The sequence below is a fragment of the Carcharodon carcharias genome, chromosome 10, assembly GCF_017639515.1.
Source record: "Carcharodon carcharias isolate sCarCar2 chromosome 10, sCarCar2.pri, whole genome shotgun sequence".
NCBI lineage: Eukaryota > Metazoa > Chordata > Chondrichthyes > Lamniformes > Lamnidae > Carcharodon > Carcharodon carcharias.
In genome coordinates this window covers 136,858,354-136,886,025 of record NC_054476.1, presented here as the reverse complement: position 1 = coordinate 136,886,025, position 27,672 = coordinate 136,858,354, and positions in this window count along the sequence as shown.

Sequence of the window (27,672 nt, the reverse complement as noted above, 5' to 3'; positions counted from 1 at the left end):
GCGATGATTGGATTCTCTCTTGATGGAGATGGTCATTGCCTGACACTTGTGGTGTGAATGTTACTTGCCACTTGTCAGCCCAAGCCTGGATATTGTCCAGGTCTCGTTGCACAAAATGTGTATTGTGAGCGCACCTTCATCACAAGGACTGGACTGGAATGATTCTGGAAAATGCCCATCACCACCCTCGGAGTGTAACTAGGGATGGGCAATAAAAGCACCTTGCAACATTAGCCACTTTCCCATGAACAGATTTTTAAAAATCTGGGATTGCATCAAAATACCAAGAGTGTCTCTATGTTTTCAGTCGAGATGCCCAAGGCTGTTAATTGATGAAAGACAGCACTACATCAGCAATTCTGTTTTGCAAGTGGTTGTCACAGATTCCATTCGCGCTGGGCAGAAAACACTTCAATGTTGTCAGGGAGTGGCACAATGGATCATGAGACATTCGCCACACCTTTGAAACTCAGATAATTCCTCAGTGACTTTCAGATATAGAAAAGAACGTATATGTTCAGAATTTTCCAACTGCCGCCCCACCCTTCCAGCTTTCAGGGTTCTCACAATAAACCCGCTATTTGATTGAGAACTTGTTTGGATGTTATGCCTGTCTGGCCATACAACATACTCGTGGCTCAGGAAACTCCTGACTGATCATAGTATATTATCAGTTGCTGGTCATCAGGCCAGTAGCTCACTCCCTATAGCCTCCCTCTGACAACAGCATCATAGGCCAGGATTTTTTGGATGGTGGGGTTTCCCTTCCTGCCTTCCAAAGAGTCAGCGGAGAACAGAACCCCACCAATACTGCCTGCCTTACAACCATTTAATGCTCCAACAAGCATTAATTGGCTAGGGGTGGGACTTCCGTCAGGAGGGAATCCTGCCTCAGAGAGCTGCCAGCCAGTCCCCGCACAACCAGAAGCAAGCAGCCCCCAGCGCTTAGGTCCAGGGAGTCCAGGACCAGGTAAGTTTCGGGGAGGGTAGTTGAGGCCTGGGGGCTGTGGTCAGCGGGCGCTCACCTGACACGCCCGTGCATGAAATAAAGCGCGTTGACATCAGATGAGTGTCACAAAGTCAATACGTGCACTCGGGATATTTCGTTAGGTGGACGAGCGATGAAGATGGAGGCGCACCCACCATTAATTAAGTGGCCAGTTAAGGCCTTTGAGAGACCAATTGACTCCAAGTTTACATAGCTCGTGTGATTTTCAGGCCATCGCGAGAGCAAAATGGGCAAGCCACAATTTTCAAAACCTCATCCAGGGCGGGATAAGAGGGGTGAGTGGGCTAGACAAAGTGAATAGTGAGTATTTTGAATATCACTAGCTGCTGCTTGCTTCTGTGAACAGGACAGCTTCATTTTACTTCAAAGTTGCATTCAGAGCATTTAGAGGCTTCATTTCAGGACTCAGTGTTGTTTTCCAGGCCCCCAGAGGATCCACACCTCATGGGACCTTCCAGGTGTCAGAGAGCTTTCCCTTACCCTGGGAATGGGGATTGTGGTTTCCGCTGGAGGCACCACCTCCTCTGAGGAAGAGAGGGCCAGAAGAGAGAGGAGGCCAGGTGTCCCTATTCAGCTTCCAGGGGAGTGACCTGTGGGAGGAGTGGCGCAGGCACAAGGGGCACAGGGCTAACAGGAAGTCCAAGGTGGAAGGGGCTGCAGAGGATATCACTATCCTGCTGCCAAGGTTTACAGGCAGCGATGCAGCTACCTCAGTATGTCTGAGATGCAATGCTGAAGGAGGCTCCATCTCTCAGGGAGACCGTGACCTCCATCTGTCATGTAATTGGCCCTGAGATCAGCTCTGACTGTGTGGGTGGACACCCCATGCCAGTGGCACTGAAAGTCACAGTGGCCCTAAACTTCTATGTCTCTGGCTCTTTCCAGAGGTCAGTGAGTGATCTGTGTGGAGTCTCCCAATCAGTTGTCCACAGTTGCATCAAGCTGGTGACACACTGTTCAGGCAGGTATTGACTTTCATTCACTACCGTATGACAAGGCCAGCCAGCCAGAGTGAGCCAGAGGCTTTGCAGTGATTGCTGGCTTCCCCCGCATCCAGGACGCAACCAACTGCACAAATGTGGCCATCAAGGTGCCAGCAGGTGAGCTGCTGCCTTCATCAACAGGAAGAGCTTCCACTCCATGAACGTGCAGATAGTGTGTGATCACAGGATGCAGATTCTGCAAATCTGTGCAAGGTACCCAGGCAGCTCCCATAACACTTACATCCTGAGACACTCCCAGGTGCCGCGGCTCTTCAGTGCTCCAGCCCGGCTGGATGGATGGCTGCTGGCCAGCCCCTGAAAAGGTGGCTCATGCCCCCTCTCTGCCACCCAAGAACAGAGGCTGAGCAGCGGTACAATAGGAGCCACACCTCCACAAGGGCAGTGGTAGAGAGAAGCATCAGTCTTCTCAAGATGCGCTTCTGATGCCTGGACCGTTCGGGGGCGCACTCCAGTATCCCCCCCAGATCATGTGTCAATGAGAGTGGTTGCCTGCTGCACTGTCCACAATCTTGCGCTGGAAAGAGGGGACGCAATGGAGGAAGAAGATCTTGACCCAGCTGCACAGGCATCAGATGATGAGTCCAGTAGTGAGTCCGAGGACCAGCACACTCAGGAGAATGCTGAGTATATAGACGCTGACCTGGGTAACCTCCAGAGAGGCAGGGACACCCGGGAAGCTTTGATCCAATGCTCCTTCAGCTAGCCTACCAAACAAGAACTACCATTGCGTGCCAGGGCTGCAGGCTCCATACTCAATCCATGACAGGACCAGTTCCTTGGTCAACAACATACATTATGTGCCAGTGCAATAAAGTTTAAGGAGTCACATATCCATCATAACATCATGGCTTACCCTGCACCTACAGAACAAATGAAGCATCCCCAGAGGCCAGCTGCAAAAAAAATGTTATTTACCGCTGACTGACAAACATTACTGAAATTAACATTGACCAGTGTTTAACATCACAACATTAAAAAAAACAGAAAACTGGGGGAAACAAATATCACCCGTGATCAGGCCGTGTTGTGATTAAAGTACTTTAAGTTTTCGCTTGCAAATGCTCCGTCTAGGTGCTCCCCCCTCACTGGCACTGGCATTGGAGACAGCCTGCTGACTCTGCTGTCTTGTTGGCCTTGATGACCTTGGCGGTCGTCCTCTGGCCCATGGAGCCTGTGCTGGCCCTGCCTGGGAGTGAGTGTCCAGTTCCATGGTTGGCATCTCCCTAGTCGCCACAGCCTCACCATATGCCACGGTCACTGGCAGAGGGGCAGAGGAGCTGCTGCCATCATCTGGAGCACCCTGAGATGAGCCCGCAGAGACAACAGGCAGCTCGTGCGCCAATGTCATGTTGCTCTGGACCTCCCTGCTCACCATAGATAGACAGGTAACTAGCTGGGATACTGGGTGCCAATCCATCTCCCACACTGGCACTGACCAGTTGAGGCCATTGCCAGTGTGAGGGCTTGCAGATCTGAGTGCATTCCCAGGGACCCTTGATTGAATTCCTGGAGGAGCCTCTCAGTGAGAGTTGCCACTCTCTCCATGCATTGCACTTGGCCATGAGGGTCAACGCAGTGTTTATGCTCCGCAGGGACTCTTCCACAATGGAGACCATGACATACATTCCCTCATGTATCACTGCCAGATCTCCCTGCACACCCCGCAGTTGAAGATAGGGCTGATGGGAAGTGCAGAAGATATAGTTGTCATGATGTGGTTTCCTCTTTATTGGGAGACCCAACATGCGTTTGGTTAATTGCTTTGTTGAATGCCTCTGTTCTGTCAGCAAGCATAACCTTGAGCTTCCAATCGCCTGTCATTTTCATTCTCTGTCCCATTCGCAAACTGACCTCTCTGTCCTTGGCATCCTACACCGTTCCAGTGAAGCACAGTGCAAGCTCAAGGAACAGCACCTCATCTTTACAGCCTTCTGAAAGGAGGTCCCATGGTGCAATGTCTACCATTCCTACCACTGAACCAGAAGCTCTAGGCTCAACTATCACTCCAGGGTTTGATGGCCAAGGGAAGTGTATTCATAATACAGTGAAACAGGTTGATTATCAGCCTGTAAATCCTTCCAACACATGCCAATAGCAGGTGGTAAGAGGGGAGAGATCCCTGGTCAGTCCATGATAGAAAGGAAAATTAGAACCTCTATCATCACTATCCATAGCTCCAGGCTATAACAAGCATGTGAAGTGTATGTTGCCACAGCAACTTGGACTCCTTGAGGGGCCTGTTAGCTGTAAGGCTAGTGTGGATCAGATTGGTGCCAATAGCACAGGGTTCAACCTCCATTCTGGCTAGCTGGATTCAGCACCTATCTCCTTGGCCTACCTGCGGTGGAGGCTGTGATCATATGGGTCAGACCTGCCTTTGGGCAGAGAAATGAAGAGAAGAAGGGGCCTTCTGGACTCAACGCTGAGTTCAACAATTTCAAATCGTAACCTTGGCCCTTGTTTTTTTCCAGAGGACAGATGCTGTTATTGATGCTGCTGTTCATTTAATGGTTCCTGCCTTCATCCTAAACACAGACCCTCCCTTATTCTTTGTTCATTCTCTCCCCGGTCCCTCCCTCTGTACTTGCTTAAAATCTGCTACATCTCCAATGTTCTCCAGTTCTGATGAAAGGTCAAAGAGTTGAAATACTGAGCTAGACTCTGCTGGTTGCTTTGTGATCCCACTAGCATATACTCTGCATCAGAAATCCAGATGTTGCTGTGGCGGGATGTTTTAGAGATCTTCCTGGAGACAACCAGTGAAGAAGCTGGTACTGGGAGCCTGGACTAATTAAGAATGGCGGGCAGACCTGGAATGTATGAGGCCCAAAAGGAGAGTCCACAATGATGTCTAGCTGACATCCCCGTGAGGAGAGGTGGGCATTGCTAACCGGGCACATTCAAATGGTGGCATTCTCTGCAGCACTGGGAAAATGCAGCATCGCCCCAGCTGTCAGGCCATCAGTGTAAAGGGGGAGGCTGGAATCTGAAGGGGCAACACCTAGAGCACTGCATTTGGTTTGGTCTCCTTATTTAAAGGAGGGATTTACTTCCTTTGGAGGTGGTCAGAGAAGGTTCACTAGGTTAATTCCTGGGACAAAGTTGTTGAGCAGGTTGGGTCTATACCCATTGGAGTTTAGAAGAATGAGAGGGGATCTTATTGAAACATATAAGATATAAGAGGCAGCTTGACAGGGTAATGACAGGGTAGATACTGAGAGGGTGTTTCCTCTTGTGGCGGAATCTAGAACTGTGGGAACAGTTTCAAAATAAGGGGCCTCCCATTTAAAGAAGAGATGAGGAGGAATTCATTCTCTCAGAGGGGCATTAATCTTTGGAATCCCCTACCCCAGAGAGCAGTGGAGGCTGGGTCATTGAATATATTCGAGGCTGAGTTAGACGGATTTTTGATTTATGAGAGAGTCAAAGGTTATGGGGTACAGGCAGGAAAGAGGAGTTAAGGCCTCAATCAGATCAATCATAATCCTATTGAATGGTGGAGCAGGCTTGATGGGCCAAATGGCCTCCTTCTGCTCCTATTTCTTATGTTCTTGGAACCCCTCCATGGGATGGCTTATGGCTGGAGCTGTGACCATCTCATCCCAGCGGGTCCATGCTTGGGTAAGTCAGTGGAGGTCTCGATGGCTCCTGCTGCTGGGAGGCTGCCTCTATTTAAATGCCAGGTTCCAGGATCAGCAGGGACCCCTTCCAGCATTGGGAAGATGGTGGTGCACCATCACCTTTCCCCCATTTGGCCTATTAATGCATCTAATTGGCTACCTGCCATTGACAAGTTTAATCGGAGGCAGGAAAGTGTTTGGTGTCTGACCTAACATACTGTTTAACAAATTTCCTTCACATCCTGCCTCCTAACCACCCCCCACCACCCCACCAACCTCAGGACTGTGAAAATTTAGCCTTGAGCATTGCTAAAAGAAAGAGACCTATCTAAGTTTTTGGTCATGCACTCCTCAGGACACTTTGCAAGAATACCAATATAAGGGGAAAACAACAATTTATGCTGTGTGTGAAGAGAGTGCTGATTGGATTGAAAATTCAGCTTAATAACTCTGTTCTTCTCTTCACAGATGCTGCTTGATCTGTTGAGTATTTCCAGCATTGCTTATTTGGATTTCATATTTCCAGCATCTGCAACATTTTTCCTTTTACAGTTTGCACGGCCCAGGACTTGCCTCACTCCTTGATCACCTGCAGATCAGTCCTTTTTCAAAGGGTGTGCCAGGCATAGGGTAGAATGAGGAAAATACCAAATATATATTCCTGCGCAAGAATACCTGTATGCCAAATGTCAAAAGCAGCAGCCTATAACTGGAAATACATAGTCCCAGAAACAAAAAAACTGTGCAAAGCTCTGTAGCCAATGATATCCAGTCAAGGATGTTGGTGGACAAACTAGGCAACTAACAAGAGGAGGAGGCTCCAATAACATTCCCATCCTTACCCATGTTCGAGTTCAATATTTGGGGTCAAGAGACATGGCTGAAGGGCTCCCATCTGTCCCTAGCCAGAAATGTGGACTAGATGATCCTACTCATTCCTATTCTTGGATCCCCATGACTGGGAGTGTCCAGTCAATTTGATTGACTGCACATGAGATTAATAAGCTATTGAGTTCACTGGACACACATACAAGTTTATATTCGTGTGTCTATCTATTAGGCTTGGTGAAGATTAAAGTAACAATTAAAAATGAAAATGAAACTTGAAGGACAAAAATGTAGACAATATATTAAAATTGGTTCACAAAAGTTAAAAAAAAATGGTTCAAAACATTTAAGAACTTTTGGAGAAAAGGAGGAGAGACAGGAGCAGGATAGAGGAAATGCCCCATTGTTGCTACTAAAATTATTGTTGAGAGAGCTGTGGGAGGCAGTTGAGCTTCCACAGCACTGTTTACTGGATGAAGGCCTGAATTATGGTTACTTATTATTCATAGAGGCAGATAAAAATTCCCATTATAATCTTTGGCCCCTACGCCCTTGCAAACTACCACCCTCATTTCCAACCTCCCTTACTCTCCAATGTCCTTGAATATGTTGTTGCCTCCCAAATCTGTGCCCATCTTGCCTGTAACTTCACACTTGAATCTCTCTGATCAGATTTCCACCCATGCCATAGCATTGAAACAAATCATATCAAAATCCCAAATGGCATCCAATGTGATGGTTGACAGTGGTGACACTTGGCACCTTCGACTACATCATCCTCCTCCAACACCTCTCCTCTGTTGTCCAGCTGAGGAGGACTGCCTTTCATCTGGATCCACTATACACCTCCTGCAATAGTTTTACTTCCCATCATTACCTCTGGAGCCCCCCGAGGACCTATCCTTGGCCTCCTTCTATTCCTCATCTGCATGCTGCATTTCAACGATGTCATGCAAACACATGATGTCAGGTTCCACATGTATGCTAATGATATCCAGCTCTACATCGCCGCCACCAGCTCTGTGTTGTAGATTACTAGGTCAACTTCCAGTCCTGAATGAGCTCCAATTTGTGCCAACTAAACATTAAATCAAAATAAAATCATTATCTTTGGTCCCAAACTCTTGCCACCGATTCCAAGCCTTTCTTGGCCACTATCTCAGGCTGAACCAGGCTGTTCTAATTGATCCTAAACTTAATTCCAAACCTATATCTTTGCACCCTGCTTCAGCTTATCAGCTGCTTAGAACCTCATCCAGACTCAACTATGTTAATGCTCTCTTCACCAGCTTTCTAATGTCCACCCTCAAGCTTCCATGGCCTCTTCCCCTCCTATCTTTGTAACCTTCTGCACTCCTGCAGGAACTCTATGTTCCTCTAGCTCTAGTCTCTTGTGTATCCTCCGCTTTCTTTGCACCTGTGTCTTTAGGTGTCTAGGCCCAAAGCCCTGAACTTCCCTCCCTCAAGCTCTTTATCTCACTATCTCTCTCTCCTCCTTTAAGTTACTCCTGAAAACTCAGCTCCTTAATCAAGTTTTTGGTCATGAGTCTTAATATCGCCTTCTTTGCTTTGGTGTCAATGGGTTTATCTTACATTCCTATGAAGTGCCTTTGGATGTCTTCCTATGTTAAAGGCACTTTATAAACACAGCTGCAATTGTTCCTTTGTCACACTTTCAAAAAAATGCTTTGATGGGTTCAGGAAAGTTTATGCTGCAATGTAACTGGTACATAACATGATGCTTGTCCATAAATTCTGCGTGGTGGTCAGATTAAGTCACTTTCTCTCGTAATTGAAGCAAGAATAACTGGCTCCAATCCTGTTGAAACCAGCAATCACCTCTTATCTCTCTCGAGGATGCAATAGGTTGTCTCCATTCAAGCCTGCTGATTTAATGAGTTTACTGTGCCTGTCACCAGGGCAGCTAGATTTATGCTGCAGAATTATCATTAAACACAAACCTTAGCACCAAGGCCCATTTCCTATTGATGAGGATGATGACACCATTGTTCATTTGATGGATCATTGTTTTGAAACATAGAGCTGATTGCATTTGCTGAAAAGGTATGAATTACAATGTGATTTAGTGTAGCATAAAACTTTATTTAGCTTTCTTAGCAAATGGGCTAATGGCCCACTAGGCTGCAGGATGTGTGATAGTTGTTGTACAACAGAGATGTACAGCAAACGTGGTAGCTGAGCAACCAATGATAAGAGGCACATGAATCTAGAGCCAGACCTATAAGAGTTCATATTCATGTCAGACATGTGAAAGCTTGTCAGATGGAAATAAATCATAGCCTGTAATTGGCCACTCAACTCACCGAATGTTCAAAGACACCCTTCACAATTTTGTGGGAAGTTCTCCAAAATATCAGCAAACTCAAAAGGTCAAATGTAATCTTTTGGATTTCAAAATTGTACTTCTTTGTGTTGCGGGCAAGGGATAAAATATTGGATACGCTCCTCAAGTGAAAGATGAAACAACAGTCTCTTAGCAGTTCTTCGTAAGAAAATTCAACTGAATTCAATGAGGCACCTACCCCCCGATAACCTTTGACTCTCTTGTTAGTTAAGAATCTATCCACCTCCGCCTTAAAAATATTCATTGGCCCTGCCTCCACTGCTCTCTCGGGAAGAGAGTTAAGACTCAGAGAGAAAAAAATTCTTCTCAACCCCATCTTAAATGGGAGACCCCTTATTTTTAAACTGTGTCCCCTAGTATTATACTTATTGTTGAGGAGATAGACTCAAAGCCAAAAGAAGGTAAAACAGTAGCCAGGACTTGTAAGTTATTTACACTTCATAATTTCATTTCAAATAATCTCTTTCAAGTTCCTGAGGTTACTAATCTACAGGTACTGGCTATCCTTTAGGGACTTATTCAAATGACCATTCTTAGGGATAGGGTCATTATTGCACAGAAGGAGGCCATTTGGACCATTGAGCCCATGCCAACTCTCTCTAGAGCAATCCAGTCACCCACTCCCTTGCTCTGTCCCTGAAGCCCTGCAGGTTTATTTCCTTCAAGTGCTTCTTTCCTTTTGAAATCATTGATCATTTCCACTTCTACCACCATCATAGGTGGTGGGTTCCAGGGCATTACTAGTTGCTGCATAAAAGAGTTCTTCCCCACATCTCCCAACATTCTTTGCCCAAAATCTTAAATCTGTGTCCTCTAGCCTGTGATCCATCAGCTAATGTGAACAGCTTTTCTTTGTCTACCTTAAACCTGTCATAATTTTGTGCACCTCTATCAGATTCCTCCTCAACCTCCTTTGCTCAAAGGAAAATAATTCTAGCTTCTCCAACATAACCTTATAGCTAAATACCCTAACCCCTGGAAGCATTCTGGTAAATCATCTCTGCACCCTCACTAGGACCTTCATATCCTTCCTACAGTGTGGTGAATGCAGACAGGGAGTGCCAGAGGCCATGTCATTGGGGATGTAAAGGACGGGGTTGCCACAGAGGAGCCAAATCAAGATTAACTGGAGAGAAATTAGAAGTGGAAACCCTTGCTGGCTTTTATGCCTCCTCAGCCTTAATTTCATAGGTAAAATGTAATGGTCCTGTTTGGTGGAAATCAGCTAACTCACCACAGAACTGGGATCAAACAGGACCTTAATATCTTTGGGTCGATTCCAAGCTGTTTCCAACTGAATTCCCAGAACTAATGAACATATAAATTAGGAGCAGGAATAGGCTATTCAGCCCCTCAAGCCTGCTCCGCCATTCAATAAGACCATTGCTAATCTGATTGTGGCCTCAAGTCTACGTTCCACCTACCCCCGATAACCTTTGACTCTCTTGTTAGTTAAGAATCTATCCACTTCTGCCTTAAAAATATTCATTGGCCCTGCCTCTACTGCTCTCTCGGGAAGAGAGTTAAGAGTCAGAGAGAAAAAAATTCTTCTCAACCCCATCTTAAATGGGAGACCCCTTATTTTTAAACTGTGTCTCCTAGTATTATACTTATTGTTGAGGAGATAGACTCAAAGCCAAAAGAAGGTAAAACAGTAGCCAGGAATTGTAAGTTATTTACACTTCATAATTTCATTTCAAATAATCTCTTTCAATAAATTAACTGTATCAGACTGCAGCAATGGTCTATACTCCCTTATTTATTGCACTTTAGTGCATAGGACTTACTAATAGGAGGAAGCATGATCTGGTGACACAGTAGAACAGTTTCTGGCTCCTGGCTTGTGCGATATGAACTGGTGATGGGCGAGCACCCATTACAGCATTTAACTGCTTGTTGAATGATTCCAGAAATTTTAACCATTACTCTGACAAGATAATTGCTTCCTATCATCAGCCCTCAGCATGCCTTTTATTAATTTACATCGTTGCCAGATGTGGCTCAATGGGTAGCACTCTTGCCTCTTGAGTCAGAAGATTATTGGGAGATGGGGGTTGGGGTTTAATAATTCCCCTTGAGAGACTTGAACATAAAATATGAATTGATGCTTTGGTGTAGTACTGATAGAGCACTGCCCTGGCAGAGGTACTGCATTTTGGATAATACGTGAAGGCACAATCTACCCTCTCAGGTAAAAGATCCCATGGCATTCTTTGCAGAAAAGCATGGAAACTCTCTATGGTGTTTTGGCCAAAATTAATCTCTCAACCAATAGCACTAAAACAAATAATCTGATGACTAACGCAAGTCTTATCTTTTCATTATCACACTGTTGTGTTTATCACACTGCTAATTCTGCTTCTCACTCCGAATCTGTCCTTGGCCTCCGACACTGCTCCAATGATGCTCGAGGAACGACACCATACCTTTTGATTAGACACTTGACAGCCTTCTGGACTCAACAATTTCAGATTGTAACCTTCGCCCCCATTATTTTTGACAGGAGTTGTTGGTGATGATTCCACTTTCTGCATTTGCATCTCCTCTAGATCATCCTTTATTTCTTTACTTGTCCCATTACCAGCACCTTTTCTCTTGCACCTTCATTCTTTTGTCATTTAATCTCCCCTGTCTTCCACCCTATCACAGACTTCCTGTTGGTTATTAACCCCCTTCCCTGTCTCTGTACTTGTTTAAAACCTGTTACACTTCTTAACGTTTTCCACTTTGATGGTTATTAAACCAAAATGTTAACTCTGTTCCTCTCTCCACAGATTCTCCTAATCGGCTGACTATTTCCAGAATTTTCTGTTTTTATTTGCCTATATATGGAACTTTGCTGTGTGCAAAATGGCTTTTCCTACATTACAACAGTGGCTACACTTAAAAACAATCCTTCATTGGCAGTAAAGTGCTTTGGGCTGCCTTGAGTTTGTGAAAGACACTAAATAAATGCAAGTTTTCCTTTCTTTATCCATGGCCCCTTGTATTGAAGTCATTGATTAGCTTAAAATAGTGTGAAATAATAACCTTTTCTATTCCACTTTGTATATTATACATTTATAAAAAAGCTCCCCATTCAAGGCTGAAAAGATGTGCATTTTTCTAAGCTCCCCCCATAACTCAATGCCCCCAGACTGGGATCAGGACCCCTGCTCAAGGAAATACAAGCCGAGTCCTAATCTAATCATTTAACTCTTCCAGCTCCAGTATCACTCTGGTGAATTGGCACTGCACCCCCTCCAAGGTTAAAATTATCCTCCCTGAGGCCCCTGACTGTCATGTCCAGGACTGAAATATTTCCCCAGTGTCACAGTGAACAGAACTGATTTCTGCAGTCTAAGTGAAACCTGACTAGGATGCTGGACTGGTTCAGCATGGTGGCCTCAGATTGGTCTCTGTTGACTTGACAGTGTTGCCCAGGATTCATATTTGCTTTGTTAATCGCTGCACCACAAATGATTGGGCTTGGTCATTGCTTAGTCAACTGTCAGTCTCAGATCTTTCTTGTTGGAGGTCACATTCACTTATGGCAATAGTGTAAATGGGGCGATATCAGATTGGCTGCCCTATGAGAGGATTATTACCCCACTGACTCCTCAACTAGTTCAATGTTGTTCACTAACTGTGCTTCACCCTAGGTCGCTTCTGAATTTGCAGGTTTGCTAACAACACTAAGTTAGGTGGCACAGGAAATTGTATAGATGGGAGCAGAAAGTCACACAGACATATTGATAGATTAACTGAGTGGGCAACACTGTGGGAGGTAGAATTTAATGTGATGCAAGAAAGATAGATCAGGGAATTTTCAAAATGCTGGGAAGATAGGGACTGTGGAGGGAGATTTAGGGGTTAATGTAGAGAAATGACTAAAAGCTAGTCAACAAATACAAAAAATAATTTAAAAGGCTCATAGAATGTTAGCCTTCATCTGAAGGGTGCTGGATTAGGAAAGAAAATTTTGTTAGATAATATAAAGTACTGATTAGATGGCCTCTGGGTTGTTCTGTCCAGGTCTAGGCATTGCATCTCAGGGAGGATATATTAACCTTGGAGGGGTGCAGTGCAGGTTCACCAGAGTGATACTGGAGCTGGAAGAGTTAACTGGTGAGGTTATGTTGCAGGCACTTGGCTTATACTCCCTTGAGCAGGGGTGTCCAACCTTTTCACAAGAGAGGTCACATTTCAATTGTTTTCTCACTCATGGGGCTGCACTCTGACCCTGCTTTAGCTGCTCAATTTAGATGAGCTTCCAAGTTGTCTCAATCTTCATGGTCATAAATCTCAACAGCAGATATTTCTTCAAAATGATATGAGTGCTAATATTAATGTGCTGAAATAGCACCATAGTGACTTGTCTTTTTCTAGATGTCTCTGGTTCAAACAGGTCACACTTTGAAGTCTCCAGTAACTGAAGGATGCTGAAGGTGAGGTTCCGGTACCTGGACCAGTCTGGTGGAGCCCTGCAATACAGTCCACAGAGGGTGTCACACATCATCGTTACTTGCTGCACCTTTTACAATCTGGCACTGCAATGGGGAGACGAGCTGGCTGAGGAGGAGACAGACGGGCTGGAAGTCTTCTCCGATGAGGAGAACGCCGATGGGGATGAGGCTGAGGAGGTCCTCGGTGGTGACGACGATGGGGATGAGACCTTTGCACTGGCTAAGCGAGGCAGGTGCACTCAGAAGGCCCTCATAGCTGCTAGATTTGTGGAGGACGATGACTACATGCAGCGAGGAGACACCATAGATCCTCACATTGCATCTATGAATATTTGACTCCAGTCTGGCTTATGGCAGCGTGAATACCCTCCGTGAGAATGCTCCTGTTACGGAGATGCTGTGGAGGCCCTAATACTTGCTTGATTGCAAGCGGGTGATGAAAACATGCAGTGAGGACACTCCATTGATTTTCACACAGCCTCTGAGGATGCCTGACTCCTGTCTGACCGAGGGCAGCTCGCTTGCGCTCTGTGAACAGGGGCATTTCATTCAGACGCAGCCATGAAACTTTAGAAGCACCTGATCCTTTGTCCTTTTTCAGCACCTGAGCCCTTCAGGAGCACAGCGTCACCGGTCACAGGTGCTGAAGAGATAGGGACCAGCCCTCCTTAAAGGCGCTGAGAACACATTGAGAGAATGAGAGAACTCTGTGGTGCCTGCCCACTACATTCTGGCAGCAATGACCAGCACCGCTGAGGTGCAGGCATCAGTAATGTTTCCAGGGAGTGTGAGGCTGGACCATCACTTTGGTCCAAAGGCCCGGGCTGAGACACCTGCCTTTATCTCGTGCAGAAAGATTTCACATCTGAGTGACACAAGCATTGCTCATCAGAGCAAGGAGCCATAGGCAGGGAGACATTCTTGGGAGTTTATTGACAACAGTATGTACAAGTGATTAACACCCATACTCAGGCTGTGCAACTAATTCTCCTTAACTTTCCTAACCCTGCCACTATGTCTTGTTGCTGCCCGGACATCCACAGTAATATCCTGTCTGTGATGACCTTGTTGGGCGTCCTCTGGAGGGCTGAGACTTGGAGGGCCCCGACCTGCTTTCGGGGTCCTGCTGGATGGCAGTGGCACCCTCCTCAGCCTGTGGAGCTGGAGCTACTGAGGTCACAGGAAGAGGGGATTCAGATGGGCCAGACACTCTCAGTCACCTGGATGGATGGCCCCGGGGTGTGCAACTGCTGATCCTCCTCCCTATGGGTGCCCGGGGGGTCCCAGGCTGACTCGTTGAGGAGCAGGAGTAGCTGTAGTGAGATCGAGCTGCCTGGCACCACTCTCATGTACACACTTTTGGAGGCCAACTATGGTATCAGCGATTGAGTTGAGCCCGCACAGCAGTGCAGGAGCAAAGTCCAGGACCAAGGTCTCCATGACGGCTCCTATCCTGCCAGTGTTGACCTTGGTGCGTTGGCATGCTGGCGCTATCACCTCAAAGTGAAAGTGGACGGATTCCTCCATCGTGCCTTGCAATCTGAGGAGGACAGTGGACATCCCTTCCTGATTTTCCTGAGCTTGCCTTTGCAGCTCCAGCAACTGTGACATGACTGAGTCCAGGGTCTCATCATCTGACTCAGACTCAGCAAGGTTCTGGCCTCCAGCAGTCCTCCAAGTGCCGGGAACATGGGAAATCCCTGCCTCCACCTGCTGTGGATCAGACAGTGCAATGTGCTCACCAGATTGTGATCCTGAGGTTATTCTAAAGCTAGGTCCCACCGAGGTGTGTCTCTCTGCGCTGGTGGAGGGTGTGGGTGAGTGCTGTGACTGGACTTCAGGGAGGGTGCCTCCAGATTCCTCTTGAGAGGTTTCTTCAGGGCTTGATTGGAGGCCCTGGGCCATAGACTCCATCGGCTGTTCCCCAGATGTGCCTGTGAAAGCAAGGGGAGATAATTAGTGCATGGCAGCGGGCTGTGAAAGAGGAAACATCACTCACAGGTTGTCTCATGGATGTTACATTGCTGGATCCTCACTTGGTAGAACAGCACCGACCTCACCGTCAGCACAGGACCGGTCCCAGTCATCACCGGCCAGCTGGATGGCTCTGTTTTCAAAGTCCGTGAAGGCCTTCATTTCGGGCATCCCACCACTGGTCTGCGACCTCTCCCTCTTGTGTGTCAGCTTGTCCTGCATGAATAGAGATGGAGAAAGTGTAAGCAGGACCCCTGCCAGGCCAGTTGATAAGTATGCCTGGCCTGTGTGGGAGGTGAGTGGTCCCATGGTGATATCTCTTGAGCTGGCAGTGAGTGAGGGCCCTGTGGGTGTGTGATGGGTTTGTGAGGGTGTGAGTTGAGAGTGATGAGAAGAGTGACTTACCCTAGCGGAACAGAGGAGATCATTCATCCTCTTGTAGCACTGGGTGGCTGTCCTCTTTTGAAAGGCGTTGGCACTGACCACTGCTGCCACTGCCTCCCAAGCTGGATTAGTGCTGCTGCTGCCCATCGTGCAACCAGAGCTGGGGTAAAGGACACCCTGACAGGTTTCCACGGCATCCAAAAAGAGCTTGAGGGGCCCGTTGCTGAACCTGGGGGCTGCAGTGTTCTTCAGTTTCAGGGCCATGTCTTCTGTGCAGCAGAGGTGGTTTAGAAGCACTGAGATGTTTGCTTGCAGCTGGACTTTAAAAATGGTGCCCGGCGTGATGCAGCAGCAGGCTGATGGCGGGTGGGTGAATGAGAGCCCGCCTGCCATAGAAATGGCGTGTTTCCCGGGAGTGCATAAATAACGTGGTGAGTTTGGGACGATACGGCGTGAAAACCCACCATCATGGCCTGCCCACTATCGCACTTAGTGCAAATATGGGAAAATTCCACCCATTGCCTCATAAGATCATAAGAAATAGCAGGAGTAGGCCATTCGGCCTATTGAGCCTGTTCTGCCATTCTATAAGATGATGGCTGATCTGATTGTGGCCTTAACTCTATTTTCTTGCCTGTCCCCACAACCCTTAATTCCCTTGTCTACCAAAAAAATCTATCTAACTCAGCCTTGAATATAGTCTCTACTGCTGCCTGGGGTAGACAATTCCAAATACTAAGGACCCTCTGAGAGAAGGAATTCCTCTTCATCTTTTCTTAATACCTGGAATGGTATGAGGAAAGGTTAGACAGGCTAGGCTTGTGTCTGCTGGAGCTTAGAAGAGTAAGAGGCATCTTGATTTAAATATACGAGGGGTCTTGACAGGGTGGATGTAGAGGGGATCTTTCCTCTTGTGGGAGAATCTCGAACTAGAAGCTTGTAAAAAGCCTTTTCCAAATCAGAATTTAACTGTTTAAGCTGTGAGCAATGAGGAACCAATCAAATAAAGTTTCCTTCAGTCAAAGAAAGAGCCAATTTATTAACCACGAAACCTGAGCAAAATAATAAAAAAATGACACCAAGCATTCAGCCCTCATGCAGTCATTCAAGCCCACACACACACAGAGACACTAAAACGCAGGTATCAGAAATCACAGAATCTTTACAGTGCAGGAGGCCATTCAGCCCATCAAGTCTGCACTGGCTCACTGAAAAAGCATTCGACCCAGTCCCACTCCCCTGCCTTATCCCCATAACGTTGCACATTCTTTTTTTTCAGATAACAATCCTATTCCCTTTTGAATACCTCAATTGGAAGTTTGTTCCAAACTCCAACCATCCGCTGGGCGAGAAAGCTTTTCCTCACATCACTTCTACTCCTATGGCCCATTATTTTGAATCTGTGTCCTCTAGTTCTTGATGCTCTCATGAGTGGGAACAGTTTCTCACTATTTAAAAACAAAAAAACTGGGGATGCTGGAAATCCAAAACAATAACAGAATTACCTGGAAAAACTCAGCAGGTCTGGCAGCATCGGCGGAGAAGAAAAGAGTTGACGTTTCGAGTCCTCATGACCCTTCGACAGAACTTGAGTTCGAGTCCAAGAAAGAGCTGAAATTTCAACTCTTTCTTGGACTCGAACTCAAGTTCTGTCGAAGGGTCATGAGGACTCGAAACGTCAACTCTTTTCTTCTCCGCCGATGCTGCCAGACCTGCTGAGTTTTTCCAGGTAATTCTGTTTTTGTTTTCTCACTATTTACCCTGTCCATGCTCCTCAGGGTCTTGAATACATCTATCAAGTCTCGTCTTAGCCGCTTTTCTCCAAGGGAAACAGGCCCATCCTCTCCAATCTATCCTCATAGCTACAGTTCTTCATCCCAGGAATCATTCCTGTGAATCTCCTCTGTATGCTCTCCAATATCTTCATGTTCTTCCTCAAGTGTGGTGCCCAGAACTGGACACAGTACTCCAGATGAGGCCTAACTAGTGCCTTATACAAGTTCAACATGACCTCCTAACTCTTGTACTCAATGCCCCTATTAATGAAACCCACGACACTATAAGCTTTATTAACTGCTCTTTGAACATGCCCTGCCACCTTCAATGACTTATGCACATATACACCACAGTCCCTTTGTTCCTGCAACTCCTTTAGAGTTTCTCCCTTTATTTTATACTGTCTCTCCACATTCTTCCTACTAAAATGAATCACCTCACTGTTCTCTGCATTGAACTTCATCTGCTGTTTGTCTGTCCAATCCACCAATATGCACATGTCCTTTTGAAGTTCAAGACTATCCTCATCACAGTTAACAACATTTCCAATCTTCCGCAAAATTTTGACATCATGCCCTGCACTCATTAACATACATCAAGAGGAGCAAGGGTTTCAAAACTGACCCCTGGGGAACTCCACTACAAATCTTCCTTCAATCTGAAAAACAACCACTTATCACTCCTCTGTTTCCTGTCACTCAACCAATTTCTTATCCAAGTGCCTACTTTCCCTCTTATTCCATGAGCTTCTTCCACAAGTCTATTGTGTGGCACTGTATCAAATGCTTTTTGAAAATCCATATACACCACATCAACAGCATTGCCCCTATCAACCTTCTCTGTTACCACCTCAAAAATTTCCAGCAGGTTAGTTAAATATGATTTTCCCTTAACAAATCCATGCTAGCTTTCCTTAATTATCTGCACCTGTCTAAGTGATTACTGATTTTGTCCCAAACTATAGTTTTCACAAGTTTCCACTGAGATCAAACTGACTGGTCTGTAGTTGCCGGCTTTATCCTAACACTCTTTTTTGAACAAGGGTGTAACATTTGCAATTCTTCAGTCCTCCAGCACTACCCCTGTGTCTAAGGAAGACTGGAAGATTATCACCAGTGCCTCTGAAATTTCCACTCTCACCTCCCTCAGTATCATCAGACGCATCTCATCCGGTGCTGGTACCTTATCAATTTTAAGTAAAGATAGCCTTTCTAACAACTCCTCCCTCTCAATTGTAAATTCCTTGAGTGTACCAGTTACCTCCTCCCTCACCTCGGCCTGGGTAGCATCTTCTTCCTTTGTAAAGACATATGCAAAGTACTCATTTAATACCTCCGCTACTTCTCCTTCCTCCACATGCAAGTCTCCTTTTTTATGCCTAATTGGCCCTACCCTTTCTTTTACTACCCTTTTATTATTTGCATGCTTATAGAAGACCTTAGGATTCCCTTTTATGTTCGCTACCAGTCTCTTTTCATGCCCCCTCCTTGCTTTTCTGATTAGTTTTTTCATTTCCCCCTGGTCCTTCTATATACAGCCTGATTCTCCGTTATATTTTCCACCTGACACCTGTCACACACGTCCTTCTTCCTTTTCATCTTCACCTCTATCCAGGGTGTTTTAAAAAATGTTTTTATTCATCCATGGGTTGTGGGCTTTGCTGGTTGGGCCAGCATTCATTGCCCATCCCTTGTTGCCCTTGAGAAGATGGTGGTGAGCTGCCTTCTTGAACCGCTGCAGTCCCTGTGGTGTAGGTACACCTGTTGTGCTGTTAGAGAGGGAGTTCCAGGATTTTGACCCAGTGACAGTGAAGGAACAGTGATATAATTCCAAGTCAGGATGGGGTGTCTTGGAGGGGTACTTGCAGGTGGTGGTGTTCCCGTGTGTCTGCTGCCCTTGTCCTTCTAGATGGTAGTGGTCATGGGTTTGGAAGGTGCTGCCTAAGGATCCTTGGTGAGTTTCAACAGTATAACTTGTAGATGGTACACACCGTTGCTACTGTGCATCAGTGGTGGAGGGAGTGAATGTTTGTGGATCGGGTGCTAGTCAAGTAGTGCTTTGTCCTGGATGGTGTCAAGCTTCTTCAGTGTTGTGGGAGCTGCACTCATCCATGCAAGTGGAGAGTATTCCATCACACTCCTGACTTGTGCCTTGTAGATGGTGGACAGGCTTTGGGGAGTCAGGGGCTGAGTTACTCACCACAGGATTCCTAGCCTCTGACCTGCTCTAGTATTCACATAGCTTGTCCAGTTCAGTTTCTGGTCAAAATGGTAACCCCCCAGGATGTTGACAGCAGGGGATTCAGTAATGGTAATGCCATTGAACTTCAAGGGGCAATGGTTAGATTCTCTCTTGTTGGAGATGGTCAGTGCCTGGCACTTGTGTGGTGCGAATGTTACTTGCCACTTGTCAGCCCAAGCCTGGATATTGTCCAGGTCCTGCTGCATTTGAACGGCTTCAGTATCTGAGGAGTCACGAATGATGCTGAACATTGTGCAATCATCAGTGAACATCCCCACTTCTGACCTTGTGATGGAAGGAATGTTGTTGATGAAGCAGCTGAAGATGGTTGGGCCTAAGACACCACCCTGAGGAACTCCAGTGATGTCCTGGAGCTGAGATGATTGATCTCCAACAGCCACAACCATCTTCTTTTGTGCTAAATATGACTCCAACCTGCAGAGCGTTTTCCCCTGATTCCCATTGATTCCGGTTTTGCTAGGGCTCCTTGATGCCACACTTGGTCAAATGCTGCTTTGATGTCAAGGGCAGTCACTCTCACCTCACCTCTGGAGTTCAGTTCTTTCGTCCATGTTTGAACCAAGGCTGTAATGAGGTCAGGAGCCGAGTGGCCCTGACGGAACCCAAACTGGGCATCATTGAGCAGGTTATTGTGAAGCAATTGCCACTTGATAGCACTAATGATTACTTACATTACTTTACTGATGGTCGAGAATAGACTGATGGGGTGGTAATTGGCCGGGTTGGATTTGTTCTGCTTTTTGTGTACAAGACGTACCTGGGCAATTTTCCACATAGCCGGGTAGATGCCAGTGTTGTAGCTGTACTGGAACAGCTTGGCTAGGGGTGCGGCATGTTTTGGAGCACAGCTCTTCAGTACAATTGCAGGAAAATTTAGATTTGTTTGTCCTACTTTCCCCTTGCTGGCAATATTAGCTTTTTGAAGGTAGCCCATTGTTCAAACACTGTCTTTTCCGCCAACATTTGATTCTAACTCACTCAACTCAGATGCATTCTCATCCCATCGAAGTTGGTTTCCCCCCAATTAATTATCCCTGCTCTGGATTGTTCCATGTCCTTCTCCATGGCCAATCTAAACCTTATGATACAATGGTCACTGTCCCGTAAATGCTCTCCCACTGATATTTGATCCACTTGGGCAAACTCATCCCCAGAACCAGGTCGAAAAGTGCCTGACCTCTCGTTGGACTGGAAACATACTGCTGCAGAAACTGACCTTGAATACATTCAAGGAACTCTCGCCTCTCTTGTCGCTTTGCAGTCTATAGATTCCTATCCCAGCCTATAGTTGGATAATTACAGTCCCCCATTATAATTACTCTATGATTCTTGTATCTCTCTGTAATTTTTTTACAAATATGTTCCTCTACATCCCTTCCGCTAGTTGGTGGCCTATATAATACACCAATCAATGTTATTGCGCCTTTTTCATTCCTTACTTCTAGCCAGAGAGATTCCATCTATGACCCCTCTGGAACATCCTCTGTCTCCAGTACTGTAATGCCATCCTTAATCAATACTGCCAATTCTCCCCACATTTTCTTCCTTTCCTGTCTCTCCTAAATACCTTGAACCTAGGAATATTTAAAGCCCAGTCCTGCTCTTCTTTGAGCTAGGTCTCTGTTATAGCAATAATATCATAATTCCATTTGTCAACCTGTGCCTGTAGTTCACCAATGTTATTAACCACACTCTGTGCATTCACATACATGCACAAAACCCTGTTTTAGGCTTTTCAACATTCTCTCTTGAGCTGACCCCATCTAATGACTTACTATAGCCTACTCTAGTTCTATCGAACTCTCCAAGTATTCTTTTTAGATTGATACTACTCTCTGATATATCCTTCTTATCTGTTAATACTTCTCTACTTCCCACTGCCAGTTTTTCTCCTCTGCACTCAGAATATCCCCCAGGTTCCCATCCCCTTGTCAATCTAGTTTAAACCCTCCTCAACAGCGCTAGCAAACTTGCCCGCGAGGACATTAGTCCCAGTCCTGTTAAGCTGTAACCCGTCCTTTTATAGGTCCCACCCTGGCACCGGTCCCGATGCCTCAGAAAACTAAGGGCTCCCCTCTTACTCCATTTCTCCAGCCACTTGTTGAACTGCTCAATCTTCCTATTCTTATGCTCACTAGCATGTGGCACTGGGAGTAATCCTGAGATTACTGCTCTTGAGGTCCAGCTTTTCAATTTCCTTCCTAACTCCCTAAAAGTCTGCTTTCAGGACCTCGTCCCTTTTCCTGCCTATGTCATTGGTCCCAATGTGGACCACGGCGTCTGGCTGCTCACCCTCCCCTAAAAGTTTGTCCTGCAGCCACTCTGTGACATCCTTGACCCTGGCACCACGGAGGAAACATACCATCCTGGGGTCACATCTACGGCCGTAGAAACACCCGTCTGCTCCTCTAACTATGAAACCCCCTATCACTATAGCACTTCCATTCTTCCTCCTCCCCTCCTATGCAGCTGAGACATCTGTAGTGCTATGGACTCGGCCTTTGCTACAGTCCTCAAAGGAACCACATCGCTCACCAGTATCCAAAATGGAAAAGTGGTTAGAGAGTGAGAAAGCCTCCGGGGATTCCTGTACTATCTGCCTGATTCTCTTAGATACTCTGGTGGTCACCCATTCTCCCTTTGCCTGTATACTTCTTAGCTGCGGTGTGACCATATCTCTAAACGTGCTATCCATGTAATCCTCAGCCTTGTAAATGCACCACAGTTGACTCCAGCTGCTGTTCAAGTTCCACAATGTGGAGCTCAAGTTTCTGTAGTTGATGATACTTCCTGCAGATGTGGTCATCGAGGGCACTTTGTGTCTGCATGACTTCCCACATCCCACAGGATGCACATTCCATATGGCCGAATGCACTATCATACCTTAAGCTTTATATAAAGTGTTTACTCACCTGTCACTCACCAATCGTCTCCTCCTCTCCTTCTTGGGCCTCTTTATGAAGTCTCGTTGCTTTCACCCTCTTTTATCTCCTGGGCTCCTCTCTAGTTCCCTATGATGTCACACTTGATTTTCTCCAAATCCAGTCAGTCCATTGAGACCCACCAGTAGCACCACAGCTAGCTCCTTTGGAACTCCTGGTTCATCTCGCTCTCTTTTTGAACTCCCAGCTCCTTCACTCTCCTTTTGAACTCTTGGCTGCTCTCACTCTCTTTTAAATCCCCGGCTCCCCTCGAGCTTTTTTTGAACTCTTGGCTTCTCTCGCACTTTTTTTGAACTCCCAGCTCCTCTCCCTCTCCTTTTGAACTCTCGGCTCCTCTCGTGCTCTTTTATTATATGTTAATTAATTTATTATTTTTATTAATTTATTTATAATTAACAAATCCTACTACTCAGAATAAGTTTATTACTATTTATAAACCTCTACTGATACAAATAAATGACCAATTTGAAAGACAAATAAGCAAAGCCAATGGATACTCACCTGCTAATCACCCTGTGATGTCTCACCTTGATTTTTGTTTTAGAATGTGGAAACTGGTTAGGCGTCAGCCCCCGCTTTTAGTCCCTGCTGTCCTCGCTGACTCTTGGAGTGAATTCCTGCCCTCTGTCTCTGTGCTTTTAGTCCCTGCTGTCCTCGCTGACTCTTGGAGTGAATTTCTGCCCTCTGTCTCTGTGCTTTTAGTCCCCGCTGTTCTCGTTGACTCTTGGAGTGAATTCTTGCCCTCTGTCTCCATGCTTTTAGTCCCTGCTGTTCTCCCATGCTGACCCTTGGCATGAAGGGGAGTTAGATTCCATTAACAAAAGGTAAAGGAATATATGGCTAAGTGTCCTTCGATTGTCCTTGAGGCATCAATTTTAAACATTACAGCTGATTTGGGTTAATTGTTTTCTTGGATGTGGTCATATGTAGAAGATGTTGCAATTATTGTGAGATCTTGGTTTGCTGGTAGGTGTCTTGTAGAATTGGCTTCTCAAACCAGACAGCACACTTATTCCAAAAGACGGACAAGGAGAGAAAGCATCCTTTAGCCTCTTTTCTCCGCTGAAGACTTTCTTGACATCGCCTGTGTCACTTGCAATACTTTCCTTGGAATACTTCACCCACTGTGTATTTCAAGTGGTTTTAGGTGTGTCTCTCTGTGGCAGCTATTGTTTCAATATCCAGTAATTTCTATTTTTAATGCCTCTTCCTTAGATAGTTAGGAGTTTTGATGGGTGTCTGGATTATAGGAAATGTCTTTGTCTTCACAGTCCCCTGAGGGTGAGTTGTTTGTTTCTTATCTGCACCTTGGAATGTAGCCTTGCATTTTTAAACAGTTTATGCTGTCTCAGTTCAAATAACAAAATTTCCATTCAGTTGCAAGTTGAAAACTCATTTTTTCAAAAGTAAAGGGGCATAACCTCGTGACAGTATTTGTTCCATTCCCTTTAAAATGATGTTTTAGTCTCTACCTCAGTAGCCACTTGTGGTGAAGCACTCCATGATCCAATACTCCTGTGTTCAAGATCCTTCCTCCTTCCTTCCCCCTTGTTTTTTCTAGTGAGAATCCTGAGTGTCAGTCTCCACGTTCCACACTCTCCCAACAATGGCAACGCTCTTTCCCTGTTTACCCACAGTAAGATCCCCAGCTTTCACTCACTCCTTTACTGGCTACTCCTTTCCTGCTCACCACCTTGCTGCTGCTGCTCCTCCTAGCTCTACGGAAAATGCTGGGTCACATGGCCACCCTATTCTCCCATAGCTTGAACCCCAATCCCACTGTCTTTGAGCTTCCTTTCTTTCCCCCTCTCCTGAGCTTCAAACCCAAACCCCCTTTCACAATCTCCTTGAACCCTAATTCTCCCCCTCTCCCCAACCCCTCCATTCCTCAGTTTAACCCTCTCCCCGAGCCCTCAATTCCTAAGTCTCTCCCTCTCCTCGACGCCTGCATTCCACACTCTCCCACTCTGCCCGACCCCTTCATTCGCCACTCTCCCCCTCTGCCCGACCCCTCTATTCCTCAGTCTCCATCTCTCCACCCGAGCCCTAGACCCCTCCTTGCTCCCATTAGGGTTGGCAACCCTACCTGAGACACACTAGCTGCAGGTGGAGCTGCACCAGAATTGAAGGGAGGGCTTTACTCTTCATCTAACTCAGGATGCTCCCTGTTCCGTGTCAATAAATACGTACTTTCCAAGCACATACATGACTCAAGCACATGGCAGAATTTTACGCCTTGCGGGTGGGCACACGCCTGACCCAAACGGATGTGAAATAGCGCGAGATGACGTTGGGCCCAACTTCATCTCCGCACACGAGCAATCTTCAGGTCGGCGGCAAGCTGGCAAATAAGCCCATTAAGGAGGCAATTGAAAGTGATTTTTTTGTGGCCTGTCCATTTTTACGGTTGGCGGACGGGCCAATCGGCCAGGCGGTCTTTACATTTTTGTTCAAACTTTGATCCAGGGTGGGATGAAATTTCCGAGGGGAAATAAAATAAAGAGCAATATTTGGGGACTGTTTTTTATGAGGTTTGCATTCAGGTGCTTGGTTGTGCTGCATGGATATTTTTGCAGCATTTTTATGCTTTCCTTTATTATTTGTGGGTCTGCAGCTCCCTAGGGCATCTGTCCACCTCCAGGGAGCTTAGTGGAAGCGCTCACCAGCACCCACGGCGATGTCCTCTTCCTGCCCTCACCAGCAGTGCTGAGCCATTCTCAGGGCATGTTTCGTGCTGGCTGGCTACTAATTGGTCAGCCAACATGAGATTGTGGTCGGGGGCCATTTCCTGTCCGCTTCTGGCCCACCGATCACGCACACTCTACGAGTGAAAAATGCAGGCCATGGAACTTTAGACCAAGGTCTCTGAGAACAGCTGGCACCAATATCATTGTGTCCAAATCCATATTATTGTGTCCAATCCCAACTCAGGGACTTCAAGGCAGCAGAAAATCAGCAGAAGTAAAAAAAATTATTAAAATACAAAAATATTTCCATGTTTACTTGGTGTTTACTGCCCACTGAAAGCAAGGAAAGCACCTGAAATCATTCAGATACCAACAGAATGACTGAAAGCCCTGAATGATATTAACACTGGGATACTGACAGAGTTCTGCATCAACATTTACAGAACAGGATTCCTACCTGAGGATAAAAACAAAAAAACTGCGGATGCTGGAAATCCAAAACAAAAACAGAATTACCTGGAAAAACTCAGCAGGTCTGGCAGCATCGGCGGAGATCTTCTCCGCCGATGCTGCCAGACCTGCTGAGTTTTTCCAGGTAATTCTGTTTTTGTTTCCTACCTGAGGATCTTGTTCAGTCAGTGTTCATCAAGCTCCCAAAGAAACCAAAAGCCCTAGAGTGTCCAGAGCACAGGACAATAAGCCTCATGAGCCATATGACAAAGATGATTCTAATAATCATTTTGGAAAGATATGACCAGTCTATAGGAGCAGAGACAGTCAGGATTCAAACCAAAGAAAGGAAGACAGGGCATCATTAACTTGAGAGCAGTCATTGAAAGGTACCTGGAAGTGCAAAAACCTGTGTATGTTTAATAGACAATGATAGAGTCTACCATCGGAAAATAATGGAGTGCTTAAACAAATTGAAACTGACAGAAATGATAAAAGCATAATTCAGAATCTATCTCGGAATCAATCAGTAGTGGTGAGAATGATAGTGGCTTGTCAGACAGCTCCCCAATAAAAGAGGAGTGTTATGTCCCCAACCTTTTCACTGAAGTTATCTCAGAGACAGAAGATCTACCAGGTTGTAACATTGGGGGGTTGAACATCAGCAACTTGAGATAGGCCGATGACACTGCACTGATTACAGAGTCAGGAGCAGCACTGCTGGAAATTGTAAATGAAGTGAGGAACATGGATTAAGAATGAATGTGACGAAGTGGTGATAAGCAGAGACCTAACCCCGGTTGTGAAAATGAAAGTCCTGGGACAAGTGAAAAGGCTCTCATACCTTGGGAAAAATTATCACTGTTAATTGGAGAAAGATTGTAAGATCTGAAGGAGAATTGAGATAGCCAAGGCCAGCATTGTCAGAATGAAGGATGTGTTAACATCAAAGAAAATGAACCTGAATCTTTGGAAATGAATGGTAAGGTGCTAAATCTTGTCATCTATGTTATTCACCTCAGAGACATAGCCAACAAAGAGACTATTGATAAGCTGAATGCATTTGAGATGTGGGCACATAGGAGGATATTCCACATATCCCAGCGGACAGAAAGACTAATGAGGAAGTGCTGGATGTGGCTGGAGAAAAGAGGAAATTAATGCTTAACATCAAAGAGAGAAAGATACAATACTTCAGTCACATTAGAGCAGACGGTAAACAGAGACAGATGTTGGAGGGGAAGATCATTGGGAAAAGTAGGAAAGGGAAGCGGAGGAGAAAATGGGTGATGGATATAATGGGTTGGATTTGTGTAAGGGCGGCACAGGGCAGACAGTGGTTCAGATCCCTGGCAGTCAACCTTCTGGGAAGAAGATGACACAAGGAATGAACGAATGCCACCCCCTATCCTGCCGCATCAGTAATTTCTCAAATCAATTGCCATCATTGTCATATCATAGTGCAGACAGAAAACTGAATCATTTTAGCAACAATTTTGGGGACCATATATCAACAAGACAGAATGGCACTCAATGTTTACCTTGGTTACACATCTCACAAAACATGGTCAATCAAACTTTCAGCTACTTTTACACAGAGTCGAAGACAACGAGGGGCACCTGGATAGATCCACTAACAGTCATCACTAAACTGATTCCCACGAGATCTGAAAGATATTTTACTTAAATATAGAGACACAATTACACAAGATGTTGTTATCGAGTCCTGACAGCCAACATCTCAAACTAATCCTCCCGTTGTGTTTAAATCATTCCTCAATAGGAATTAAAGAGAAGCGCAGATTTATTTGCAATGATGTCAAAGCACAGACATGGTGAGCGATGCAAAACCCATTCATTAAAGTCCCATAAACAGAATGGGTGACTTACAGATGAGATGGTTATAAATCAGAGGCTGGGAGCTGA